We start from the raw sequence: 14,173 nt of genomic DNA, 5'->3' as shown, positions 1-14,173 counted from the left end.
AAAAGGAGAAAATCTAATTTTTTACAAAATATGCATAAGTAATCATTGACTTCTAACATAAACATATTTCAATGAATATTCATAAATGGCAAGTGTAGGTAGATAGAACCTTGCTAAATGAAGTCAACGGAAATGTGAAATACAGTTTAAGCACTCGAAAATTACAAAGTTAACTTAAGCATACCAAGTGACTTTGAGAAAACATTCAAAGCAAAAATATGAAATATGTGAAGACATGCATAATCCAATGTCAATAACAAAAATTCACAAATTCGCATATGAAATGTATGCACCAACCTCAACGATTTACCGATTCCCTGCTGCCTTACTAACGGTGTCTGTACGCAGCTTAAACATGTGCCGAGAATTATACAATTTCCAACGAATTTCAACTTTTTTGTTGCATATGCTTAGGCTACGTCGACATTTATCTGTGCTGTCACACATTATGACAGCAGCAATTTTTAAAAAAGATAACATGGAATTTGTTGCTTAGCATGAATTTATATCGCAACGGTACCGTAACAGAATACATTTATATATGCAAGTTTTTTTGTGTGCGTGTGTGTGTGTGAGTAAGAAAATTTAAAATTTATATAAAATTTAAAGCATCATTTCAGGCGGTTATAAATTTTCAAAGCAGTGTAATACAATTGATAAGAACTCAAACAATTTAATGACTACGCTTCATGTGCAAGCGAAATTTTTGATTTATACGCATAATAATAATTTATTAAAGAGATTTTTAATAAGCATCAGACTTCATTTTATAAATTTTGCGAAGGAAAAAGAAAAATGTATGCTTTTAAAACTACAAAATTCTTCATACTTCGAAGAGCACAACATATTTCACTTTGTTTGGTGTTTTTTTTTTGTTGTTTTTTGTATATTCACTAAAATGTCAGTTGCTACAACAATGTTGTAAGTATTTTGCTGAAAATAACGAGTTTCATATTAATTTTTAATCAAAATGACTTTCAACATTTTCCTGAAACATTTGTGTTCGAGTGCTTGTTAAATGTCACTTTGTACAGCAGAAACTTCAAAATAAGCCAATTGAGTAGAAACAAAAATGTTTGTTGGAGAAATTTTGAAGGCTGAACTGAAACTGAATAATTATGCTTTTGTCATTTGCTGTCGGTTTTAGTAGCTAAAAATTAATGACTTTTACCGCCAGCCTTGAACTCTACCGAATATGATATTTGATTTTTTAGGATAAAATATTTGATTGGTACGTGTATAGTTTAAAAATGATATGTCAGACTAAATACAGTTTGAAATATTGCAAGTAAGTTGACTCTGTTGGGCTTAAATAGAAGATAAGAAAAATGAAGAAAAAAGAATCATTTATTTTATATTTTTAAAAAAATATTAGGTTGGGTTAGGTGGAACAGTTCTACGTAAGATTTTGGGTCCTTTACGAGTGAACTTTGAGTACCACATACTAGGAGCTACATGAACTTTATATGACATTAATATAATTCAGCAAATAAACGTTCAGTGACTAAGTTGGCTTGGTCAAGTCGTTGGAAGGGGTAAAGATGCTCCACCAAAAAAGGTATTTCAAGTGGCAGTATGGTGAAGAAGGTGTAGAGATAGACCGTATCTCCGGTGGAGTGATCAAGTTAAGGGAGCGATAGCACTTGATGTACGAGACTGCATCATATTCGCAGTAAAAGTGTCTTAAGTTGAAGAAACCAGATGTACGAGACTGCATCATATTCGCAGTAAAACTGTCTTGAGTTGAAGAAACAAGGTGTAGAGGTAGACCATGTCTCCGTTGGAGCGATCAAGTTAAGGGAGCGATAATAGCACTTGATGTACGAGACTGCATCATATTCGCAGTAAAAGTGTCTTGAGTTAGAGAAAGAAGGTGTAGAGGTAGACTGTCTCCCAGTGGAGGGATCAAGTTAAGGGAGCGATAATAGCAGTGGATGTATGAGACTGCATCATATTCGCAGTAAAAGTGTCTTAAGTTGAAGAAATTAGATATATGAGACTGCATCCTATTCGCAGTAAAAGTGTCTTGAGTTGAAGAAACAAGGTGTAGAGGTAGACCATGTCTCCGTTGGAGTGATCAAGTTAAGGGAGCGATAATAGCACTTGATGTACGAGACTGCATCATATTCGCAGTAAAAGTGTCTTGAGTTAGAGAAAGAAGGTGTAGAGGTAGACTGTCTCCCAGTGGAGGGATCAAGTTAAGGGAGCGATAATAGCAGTGGATGTATGAGACTGCATCATATTCGCAGTAAAAGTGTCTTAAGTTGAAGAAATTAGATATATGAGACTGCATCCTATTCGCAGTAAAAGTGTCTTGAGTTGAAGAAACAAGGTGTAGAGGTAGACCATGTCTCCGTTGGAGTGATCAAGTTAAGGGAGCGATAATAGCACTTGATGTACGAGACTGCATCATATTCGCAGTAAAAATGCCTTGAGTTGAAGAAACAAGAAGTAGATCGTGTGAGGACCAAATTTAATTTATAAATTTCAACCCCACTAACTAAGTGATTAATAAAGTCAGACAATTGATTTGTGGTACAAAATAGCATTTTGCTTCCTTCAAATGTTTCTTTCCACTCGCAATAGGAAAATTTGTGGTGCTAAATAGCACTTTGCTTCCTTCAAATGTTTCTTTCCACTCGCAATAGGAAAATTTGTGGTGCTAAATAGCACTTTGCTTCCTTCAAATGTTTCTTTCCACTCGTAATAGGAAAATTTGTGGTGCAAAATAGCATTTTGCTTACGCGAAATGTTATTTGTCGCTTACAAATTTGTATAAAAGGCAGAAAAATTACGGGTTGGGTCCTATTTGTGATTCAACACTGTTACAGGTAAGTCGTGTGGAAAGTATAAGGAGCTCATTCCAAGTGATCTGCACACATGATGGCACGTTTGGCCATTGCTGACGGTCATCAGGTGGACAGTTGAGGTTGGATGAGCTAGTTGACATTGGTTGAGTTACCTTTCGTTTGGCCTTTGCTGACGAGGGATAGCTCAACTAACCAATCGGATTTCCACTTGGCCATTGCTGATGGAAAGCCGAATGGCGAGTCAACGGCAGTGGATTAGGAGTGTGTTAGGGACAACAGTGGGAGCTCGGACTAGTTGGTCTGGACACATGACGATTCGTCTTGTGATTCAACACTGTTACAGGCTGCACCTTACCGACTCTCCGGCTGGTCAAGTACTCTCATCGAATACATTTCATCAATTCAACGATTGCTATTTGTGATTCAACACTGTTACAGGCTGCACCTTACCGACTCTCCGGCTGGTCAAGTACTCTCAGCAAATACAACATTTCATCAATTCAACGATTGCTATTTGTGATTCAACACTGTTACAGGCTATTTGTGATTCAACACTGTTACAGGCTATTTGTGATTCAACACTGTTACAAGCTGCACCTTACCGACTCTCCGGCTGGTCAAGTACTCTCATCGAATACAACATTTCATCAATTCAACAATTGCTATTTGTGATTCAACACTGTTACAGGCTGCACCTTACCGACTCTCCGGCTGGTCAAGTACTCTCAGCAAATACAACATTTCATCAATTCAACGATTGCTTTTTGTGATTCAACACTGTTACAGGCTGCACCTTACAGACTCTCCGGCTGGTCAAGTACTTTCATCGAATACAACATTTCATCAATTCAACAATTGCTATTTGTGATTCAACACTGTTACAGGCTGCACCTTACCGACTCTCCGGCTGGTCAAGTACTCTCAGCAAATACAACATTTCATCAATTCAACGATTGCTTTTTGTGATTCAACACTGTTACAGGCTGCACCTTACAGACTCTCCGGCTGGTCAAGTACTTTCATCGAATACAACATTTCATCGATTCAACGATTCCTATTTGTGATTCTGTATAATTTATAAAATCGTCATCTACTTTAATAAACAACATAAAAAAAATACGAAACACAGTGTCTCCTGTTTCTTCTTCAAAGTATCTTTAACGTACCCCTGGTATACTCGCTGAGTTATACCCCGGCTATAGACAGGGCCGTGAAAAAGGTCGTTACAATCGTATCTACATCTTGTTTGGAGTGATCAAGTTAAGGGAGCAATAATAGATGAGACTGCAAAATTGCCTGGAGGGAAGTAGTGGGTCAGATCGAACCTTGATAACTGATTGATATGACCAATTATCTAAGTAAGTAAGGTTAGAGAAAGATATACCAGACAGCCTAGAGATTCATTTAGAACTATTAAATTATTATGTTGCCGCAAGAAAACTGAGGGCTATGTTATGGAGAGTGTTATTGTTTTCAAAGTAAATTATAAAATTGAGAGTGAGAGAAAAAAAACAATATGTCGGTTCAAATTTCGGCATGACAGTTGAGCTATTTGTGCCTCAGGACTTAGGCAATGTAGTATCAGTTAGTAATGAATGTCAGAGTTTGGGCCTTTTAACAGAAAATTATTACAATTTCAATACGATTTGAAGAAAAAAAATTTCAGAAAGCAACACAGGCTGTTTTATAAGCTGTTAATAATCTAATTCTTACACTTTCCGGTTTTAAAGAAGGACGTATTTTTTAAGTACTGTTAACAATTATTATAAGAAAATATAATAATAAAGTAAAATTTTTGCAGCCTCCGTCACTTCTATATGGTTGTGTAGCGTTTAGCAAAGCTTCAAACACTTCTATTTTCCAGCTAGAAATTGCACAAAGTCAGGTTCTGAGAAGACTTTTCAAAGTACCATGGTACATTAGGACGAATGATATCCTCAGGGACCTCAAAATTGATCCCATCAAAAAATACATAAAGAATAGAGCCCTGAAATTATTTGCGAAAACTGACAGACTTACCAATACCGCGTTAACAAATCTCAGAATGATTACGGGCACCTCGGGGAGGTATGCAGATCTAAGGTCAATTATTGCTTAGTCTGACGAAGTGATAAACAATAATCCAGTCAAGGCGTAAAGAGCGGTTTTAAAAGTACCTCGAGTTAAGAAAGAGTAAAAGTGGCTCAAATAGAAATAAATAAATAATGAGTTTTTTCATGCTGTGTATTTTAGGTGACAAATTCAAATTGAGCATATCTACATAATATGGCTTTTAGAGGTTTAAAAATGGAAACCCTACAAGAATAAAGGATTTAATATTTTCCATGCTTTATATTGATATATTGACTATGATATTCATATTCCTATCAAAATATTTCATATTTTATATGGAATTGGTATTTTCAGTTTAAAGACTTCACACCAAATTAAATAAAGCTCTTCCTTTTATCTTTTTCGGTTATAATTATGAGCTGGTATTTGAACATATAAAAAACTTTGAAGCTTTTGTCCACTTACTTTCTCAAAAATTTCAAAATCCGGCTTAATATCATAACAGGATTATATATAGTACCCACAGGATTTATTAAGTCACGTGCGTTTTTTAAAGTCAATGCAGTTATTTTTTCTATCTTACCTTAAACGCATTTATCACTTTATGCAGTATGTCCTTTTAACGAACTACCTCTCAACATTCAAATGAATTGTATCTTCATATTCCAAAACAAAACTGTAGCAGTAAAAAATTTTACAATAACAACTTATGTCAGATTTCAAAGATACAAAGTGACATGTTTCAGGCTTCACACACTTGACCACTTAAAAACACAGTTGTGTTTACAGTTTTAAGCTCCTTAAAAGCGTGACTAAAGTGTAATGCCACAGCAACTTGGACTGGACTTGCTTGTTGACACTTATAATGCCACGATAGCCTTGTTTGCTCCTTGACAATATTTATTTAAGGAAATTAATATCGTTTTAATGTGAGAGTATGAGTTACTTGTTGACAGTGTATGACAAACCTGTAAACACTAAGGAGATTCTATGAGAGTTTATCTACTTATTGCTTGTACTTGCAACTTGCAGTAATTATGAATAGGCACAACAGGTGGTATGAGTGATATTAATTTGAAATGAATTGAAAATATGTTTTCATTAAATTCACTTAAACGTTTACGTAAATACAAATGTTTTTGAATTGACTACTTAATACAGTTAATTAAGTTGCTATGAAAAGTTACATGAATTATCAAAAAAGATTTTTTAAAGGATAATGAAAGGATGATATTTTCAAAATTAAAATGTATTAACTTTATTAATTATATATTAATTAATTCCACTATTGTACAGTTGGTTTATAATTTTGTAGTAATATAACACAGTAAAAGAATTTGTTGATGAATTTTCACAGCAAAAGAATTAACAAAACTACAAGTTCGAACATACAAGTCAAATACGAGTTTTGGTCAGCTAGCTGATCAACACTGACTCTGAGCATCAAATTGAGCAGGGCACGAGTTCTACCCGTGATACTTGTAGTCTCAAAAAGTTGTTTACGAATAATTAAATTTAAGAAACGAGTTCTACCCTTGATACTTGCAGTCTCATAAAGTCTCATAATTAAATATAAAAAATAAAACAAAGAACACTGACGATAGGTACTTAGGTTGTGTGCGAGTTAGGCTAAGTTGCGTTCTAAATGAGGGAAATTCTAAGTTGTGCCGATAATGTGGTGATGTGTCGATACGTGTTGCTAAATGGCAAAATGTGTGCAGTGCAAAAAATCCCAAAAAATCTCCCATTTGGTTTAGCATCAACTTAGCCTAACTCGCACACGACCTTAGTAATACGCTAAACCGCTGTATGGTCAGCTAAACATTCAATTAATTAAAAATAATAAAAACATTTTGTTGTTGCAATTACACTACTGTTCGATAAAAACTTCTCTATTGAAAAATATAGTTTATATTAAGATTTTAGTTTGTTTTATTAAAATGAACTTCAAAAATCAATTTCATACAATATAATCCAATAAGTTGCTTAAAATAGTTATCATTCAGTACTCCCTCTGTTAAATGGGCGCACTATTGAAAAACATAATTCTGCCAAAGATTATATTAAGTGAAGATTTACAATGCTTTCAAAATATTTGGACAACATATTTATTATCAAATATATTATTATTATTATGTTAAGCCTTTTTCGAGTTAGTGCATCTAGGCACTTTTACTCTATGACAACTGGGGGGATTCTGCCGAGTTCCTCCCATCTCACTGACTAAATTGAGTATTCCTCATAATCTTCGTGATTATTCAATGATTGATCTAAGATCTGCGTACCGCCTCTTGCGGTTAGTAATTACTCTGAGATTAAATAGTGCTAAGTAGGGCAGCCTGTCGGTTTTCGCATATAGCTTCAGAGCTCTGTCACTTATGGTTTTTTTAACCGCATCTATTCTAAGGTCTCTTAGCATGTCGTGCGGATGTACCATGGCCTTTGAGCAACTTGTAGCTTTTGGATAGTACAGTCGGTAGCTTTGTTATATGCGACGCACCCATAAAGTAGTGCTGGTTTAATTATCTGGCTGTAGATGAAATATAACCATTGAATATTTCCTTAATACTATGTGATATTTAGGAATAATTTCATACATGTAACTAATTCTATTTATTGATAAAAAAATCGAATAAAATGGTTTTAGAGTTATTGAAGCAATAGCTTTTTTAATTCCTTTCAAAGTGTAAGAATTTGATTTAATATGAAAATTTTACATACATCCATTACCTTTTTATGGATGTAATATGAATTGCATTTTAATATTATTTAATTTACTTTATATTCACGTAAATTTATTTGATATTTTTATAAACTTGTTTTCATTGCAGCGTTTCTACTAAAAGGATTTCCATTAAAAGGATGCAAGTTGAGTAACCAAACGCCTACTGAATTGTATCAATCAAGCACCCATTCATAGTTGAAATTTGTATGCAATTCGAATATTTGCATTTCGTTAAAATTTTATAAAGGCGTACGTACTTCATGTGATAAAGAAGTACTGCACATGGTTAATTGAATTTCACGCCTGCAAAATGCAAAGGACTAAAGGGCAATCAGTGCGTATGAGTATTTTATAAATCTTCAGTAAAATTCGCAATAAGCTCACGTTTCGCAATGTGATTTTATAAAGAATGACTTCATTGAATTTATTGAGAATTATTGATTTGGTATTTACAAATGTACTGTTATCTGCAGATTCTTCTTGGAAATATGTGGTTTTTTATATGTGTTTTTGAAGAATTTTTATTAATACTTTAAACAAAAAAAAATGAACAAAATTAAATTTTTTTTATATAATAAAAAATTCATAGAAATCTCTGTTCAAATGCATTATATATTTTTTACATAATAATCCTTTTTCTTTGCTACAACAAATAATCTTTTTTTTTTAAAAACTTTACGTAAACTTTTATTAAAAGAATTGTTTTAATCATTTTTTACAATAATATTATTTATTTTATAAAAGTAAATAACTTTTATAAATATATATAATGTATATATTATCATATTATTTTATATATTACAATATATATATTATAAATATATAAATATATATATTTTATAAATAACGCCAAAGTGTGGTTGTTAATTGGATTCATTGTTCTGGGTATAATCATAAAAACTCACTACCGAAGTCATTAAACAAATTATAAATGCCAATATTAAATCTATAAGTAATAACAAGTGTTCTTTTACATATTGTATTTACAAATAATAAATAACAAAAAAAATATTTCTACAATTCTAAAGTTTTTAGTGACTATATTGTTTATCTTCGAAAGGCTACACCGAAATTCAATGCTTACCTTGCCCGGATATGAAGTACATTAAGTATATAAATGATATATTCTTACTAAACAAAAGATCTAATGATCTGCATCTTCAAACTACTGCTCATTATGCTGGGCTGGAAATGAGCGTTAATCAAGGTTCAGTTTAGCGGCTATTGACTTGAATATCATCTTTGCGATCATAGATATTACATAGATAGTAGTAGTACTAATATATAACACTAAAATACATAGTAGAAGTAATTATTTTTATATCTCAGCAGAACTTAAATATATGTAATTAGCTAAATACACTTATGTAAGTCTGTATAATATATACGAATTTTAACTATAGTCAGCTGAACATCATCTAGACATTTCTGGTCAATAGGCTATAAGTTAACATACATGTTACTCTCTGAAACTGCTCAATCGATTTTTATAAAATTTTGATTATTTTTAGCTGAATAGTTTGAAGTCGTATGTAAGTCGACAGATGGTGTTGATCTGGAGATCTGAAAGATTTATTTTAACTCTTCAGCAAAATTTTGTTTTATTCTTGTTTTAGTTTTCTCATCCATAAATATATATATATATATATTTATTTTTATTTTAATTTAAATTTAAGATGTATTCAGTTAAATAATGTTGTGACATCAGGATAATTTACAATTTAAGTTATTCTTCCTGTGGATAGCTACTCTTTTTTTTAAATTAAGATTTTATTATAGCACCTGCAATCCAAAAATATGTAAACCACAAATTTTATGTTCCCTTCACCTCTTTCACCTATCCTTTTTAAAACGATTCTGAGCAAAGATCGGTATGTTAAGGCTTTCTAGTTTGTGACTACATTTTTTTTTTGTATATTTAAATTAAATATATGGTATGATATATGTTATAGTATGATACATGTTATATGATAAACAGTGTATAATTAAATGGACTTAGCTTATTACACTATGAAATTTTATAATTGTATAAAAAAACACTTTCTTTATTTTTCTCTATTCTGAACCCTATAAGCAACTCTTGAGCTATATACTTTTGTTAATATTATAATAATAAATAATTTATAGAAAACTTTTTAACAGTCATTAAAATGAAAAGGTTTCAAATTTTTTGACTGGTCAAAGTTTCAACTTTTTGAACTTATTCCATCATATACACTACCATTAAAAGTTTATGCCTTATTAATTAGTTTAGTAAATACAAAAACGTTTTATCCCACATAACAGGACCAGAAAATTATCATAATTATTCCACCAAAAAAAAAAACAAAATCTACTTCATTACATTACAGTGCCTTCAGTGGAGAAATTCAGTTTTAATTTTATATTTATTTTTATATAAAAATTATTTTATGTAAATTAGTTTTAAAACTTTTCGCTTAAAATGGAACAAAAAAAAAAAAGCATTCAAAATTATCTACAGAATTTGCATAATTTAAGAATTAAATTAATTGAACTTTTGCACTGGACAGAAATTAAACGCAGCGTACTCGTATTTATTTAAAACGTTTTTATATTCGAAAAAAAAAGTTAATAAAAATAATTATTTAAAATTATACAACATAATTTATTATACAATAACAATTTGTTAAATTGATAAAACTTTTATTTACAACAGGACAACAGCAGGACAATTAATGTGAACGGTGGGTGGCAGTTTAAGTGAATGTGGGGGATGTGCAAAACCAAGGAAAAGTTTTCAATGGAAAAAAATAAATTAATTTAAAAAAAAAATATTTAAATGTAGTTTATAGTGTTAAATAATTATTTAAAAAGTTTTAAATGAAAAAAAATATTTGTATCTGTCATCCTTGTTGCGATTTACTTAGGTTACCCAACATTTTTTTAAGGATAATTAAAAACAGATTTATTTTTTTAGTATGTAATGGTGTGTAACCATATTTTAAATAAAATAAAATTATATTAATTAGAATAAGATTAGGAAGCAAATGGGTCTTGTGGTAAATGAGGACAAAACAAAGTACTTTCTGTCAACAAACAAATCTCCTGAGCGTCTTGGGACCTACGTCACTGTTGACAATCATAAGTTCGAAGTTGTGAAAGATTTTATTTATTTAGGAACCAGCTTAAACACCAAAAATGACGTCAGCCTAGAGATTCAACGAAGAATTACTCTTGCCAACAAATGTTACTTCGGGCTAAGTAAGCAATTGAGAAATAAAGCCCTCTCTCGACAAACAAAAATCACGCTCTACAAATCCCTTATCATGCCTGTCCTGCTGTATGGTGCAGAAGCTTGGACAATTACCAACAGTGATGAGAAGGCGTTAGGAGCATTCGAGAGAAAAATTCTTCGGAAGATCTATGGTCCCTTACGCGTTGGCGACGAGTATCGAATTAGATGGAACGATGAGCTGTATGAGCTATACCGCGACATTGACATAGTTAAGCGTATAAAAATTCAGCGGCTACGCTGGCTTGGTCATGTCGTGCGAATGGAAGAAAGTGCTCCGGCTAGAAAGGTATTTGATTCGGTACCCGCAGGTGGAAAACGCGGTAGAGACGTCCGCATCTTCGGTGGAAGGACCAGGTGACCAACGATTTGGGGGCGCTCGGTACTACCAACTGGCGTCAGAAGGCAACTAATCGGGCTGACTGGCGGAGGCTACTCGACACGGCCAAGGACGACACACGTCTGTAATGGCCAACTAATAAATAATAATAGTATACGATTAGATTTTTTTTAATACTATTTAAAAAATATTTTTATTTTAAATTAAAAAAAAATGTCTAAGACATTTCACATTTTTTAAATTTATATATAATGTATATATAATATATCTGCACAACAAACCTATTTTTTCTCTCTTTAAATTGAACCAAATGCAAGAGTCCTTTTTAAAATGTGTAATGCACTCATAATATTACTTTTTTCACACAATACACTCAGATACTTTTGCTTCCTTATAAAAATTCAACTTATTCTAATCCACACCTGCACAGCTGCACACTTACACCAACACATATACACATATACACAACAATATAATATAAATAAATAAAAATAATGTTCACATTACCTGAACACTTAAGTCCTTGATGATATATGCCATAAAGTAGCGAACCGCAATGATCGCAAAAGGTTGGTCCTGCATATGTAAATGGTTCGAAGTGGTGAACAGTTTTTGGTGCATCCTTTTTTGCATTTTGAATATTATTATTTTGTAGATAGTGTGTAGATTGTGATGACAATTGTTGTTGATGTTGTAATTGCCATTACATTTTGGTTGGAATAATGTGCCACATTTATGTGTAGTTCATGTGGGCGGTGCACGTATATATTTCAAAGCACAATGAAAACGTTGAACAGCCAAAATAAATAAAAAAAGAAAATACAATTAAAAGGACAATAGTAAAATAACATAAATATAAATACAATTTTTATACCATGACTATATTGTTTACACACAAGGATAATAAATATTATCCTTTCTTATACTTATCAAAAAAAAAAAATGTTAATTTTAATGTTAATATTATTTGAATACACATTCAATATGGTGTAAATAGTAATTTGGTAAGTGTTTAATTAAATGGAACTATAAGAGCATACATTCCTTATTATAATTAATTAATAAATGATCATTGTTGATTGTAGTGTAATTAATAGGCTTTAGTTCTGATGAACATAATTAAAAATTAATAATGAAAATAATAAATCCATCTTTTACAGGATGCACAACTTACGTAGGTCCTTAAAATCGAGTCTATTTTAAAAATAAAATCATGTTACCCTTTAATATTATGAAAGCTATCATAAGTCCTTAAAAACAAAATACTATTAAAAAAGCAAAGTAGAAACTATTTAAATTTTAAATGTTAATATTTTAATAAAATAAATAAATTATAAATAAATATTTCATTTTATAAATAGAATTATCAAATGAATATTTCGTATATTTATGACATAAAAATATAAAATAAAACAACTCAAATAAAATGATATAGTTTCAAACCATATAATGATATAATATGAAAAAAATTATTTCACATGATGGAATTAAATCTTAAAATATATACTCCGAGTCATTTTCTAAACTGTTTGCCCGATATCATTAGCATAAGCGTTAACAGTGTTGCCTGATCATCAAAGTGATGAAGTGGTTTCTGTCCTAGTATAGGGTACTCCTCGAGAAGTTAGCGTACTATATCAACAAAATGGTTTACCGAACTAGTATGGAGTTCTCCTTGATGAACTGATTCACATGATGGAATTAAATCTTAAAATATATACTCCGAGTCATTTTCTAAACTGTTTGCCCGATATCATCACCTGATCATCAAAGTGATGAAGTGGTTTCTGTGCTAGTATAAGGGTCTCCTCGAAAAGTTAGCGAACTTTAACATCACAATGGTTTGCTGGACTAGTATCGAGGAACTGATTCACAATATGGAATTAAATCTTAAAATATATACTCCGAGTCATTTTCTAAACTGTTTGCCCGAAGTGGTATCTGTACTAGTATAGTGTTCTCGAGAAGTTACCGTATTTTATCATCAAAATGGTTTACCGGACTAGTATGGAGTTTCCTTCGAGGAAATATTATATTATATACGATATCATGAAGTATTATAAAGTATTAAAATATAACTGCTATAATATGGAAAACAATTATTATCTTTAAGAGTACACAGGATATATTTGGCATTGATACTTATAATCACAGCACAAAGATTGAAACCAAAGAAGTAATAATTTTTTGTTACAGATGTACAGTCCATCAGCGACCAGAACCAGAATAGTATTAGTCCTAGTATTATAAGTTGAAAGCAATAATAAAAATTATTCGCAGATGATACAAAATTGACTGAATTTCATTTATAATATTCTTTTTAATATAATATATATTATATTAATACTTTTCTCGATAGACAAAACGTATGCTCAATAGATCAATCATCCTATGTGTGTTTTTGTATGCTGCAGAAGCATGGACGTTTTCACAGAATGATGAAGTTGCACTAGGAGTGCAGTTGCGCTCGAGGGATATCAAGATGAGGGGATGTTTTCTTCCATCTTCGTAAAATTTTTTGTAATTTACGAGTTGACAATAGCTACCTTTTCTAAAAGTACCACAAGCTGTTTGAACTTTATCATGACATGGATATTAATCTGATTTGGTTATATTGTAAGAATAAACGGCAAGGCTCCAGTAAAAAAAGTGTTTGTAGAGACAGTTGGAGAAAGAAATTATAGAAGTAGGCTATTTTTCCGGTAGAGTGATACAGAGAAACCTGGAGAAGAGTGCTCCGTTAGACCGAAAATCGATAATAGATTGTTAAGAGCTTTTAAATAGAAATGAATATATTCATTTAAAGAATATTTGCAGTTTCATAGTTACTATCAATGCTGTGCAGTTTTGATTACAATTGTAATTAGATTATCTCAATTCATAATTACAGGGTAATTGTAATTTGGAATTTAGATGCTAGATTACAATAGTAATTGGCTTTGAAATATAAAATGCCAAATTATAATTAAGTTACAAGTAATTTTAAAAAGTGT

The 14,173-nt window shown here is 31.4% G+C and overlaps 1 protein-coding gene across 1 annotated transcript in view; it reads right to left on the bottom strand.

Annotated features, from left to right (window-relative positions):
* LOC119681281 (protein kinase C, brain isozyme) overlaps nt 1-14,173 on the bottom strand; it is a 45,151-nt gene that overhangs the window by 27,809 nt on the left and 3,169 nt on the right. Inside the window, exon 3 of the mRNA XM_038094430.1 lies at nt 11,688-11,802. The gene's annotated coding sequence lies outside the window, so the exon portion shown is untranslated. The remainder of the gene's footprint in view (nt 1-11,687; nt 11,803-14,173) is intronic.

The sequence above is a fragment of the Teleopsis dalmanni genome, chromosome 2, assembly GCF_002237135.1.
Source record: "Teleopsis dalmanni isolate 2A chromosome 2, ASM223713v2, whole genome shotgun sequence".
Lineage (NCBI taxonomy): Eukaryota > Metazoa > Arthropoda > Insecta > Diptera > Diopsidae > Teleopsis > Teleopsis dalmanni.
Note: the sequence above shows the minus strand (reverse complement) of the source record. Positions and strands in the feature narration are given on the sequence as shown.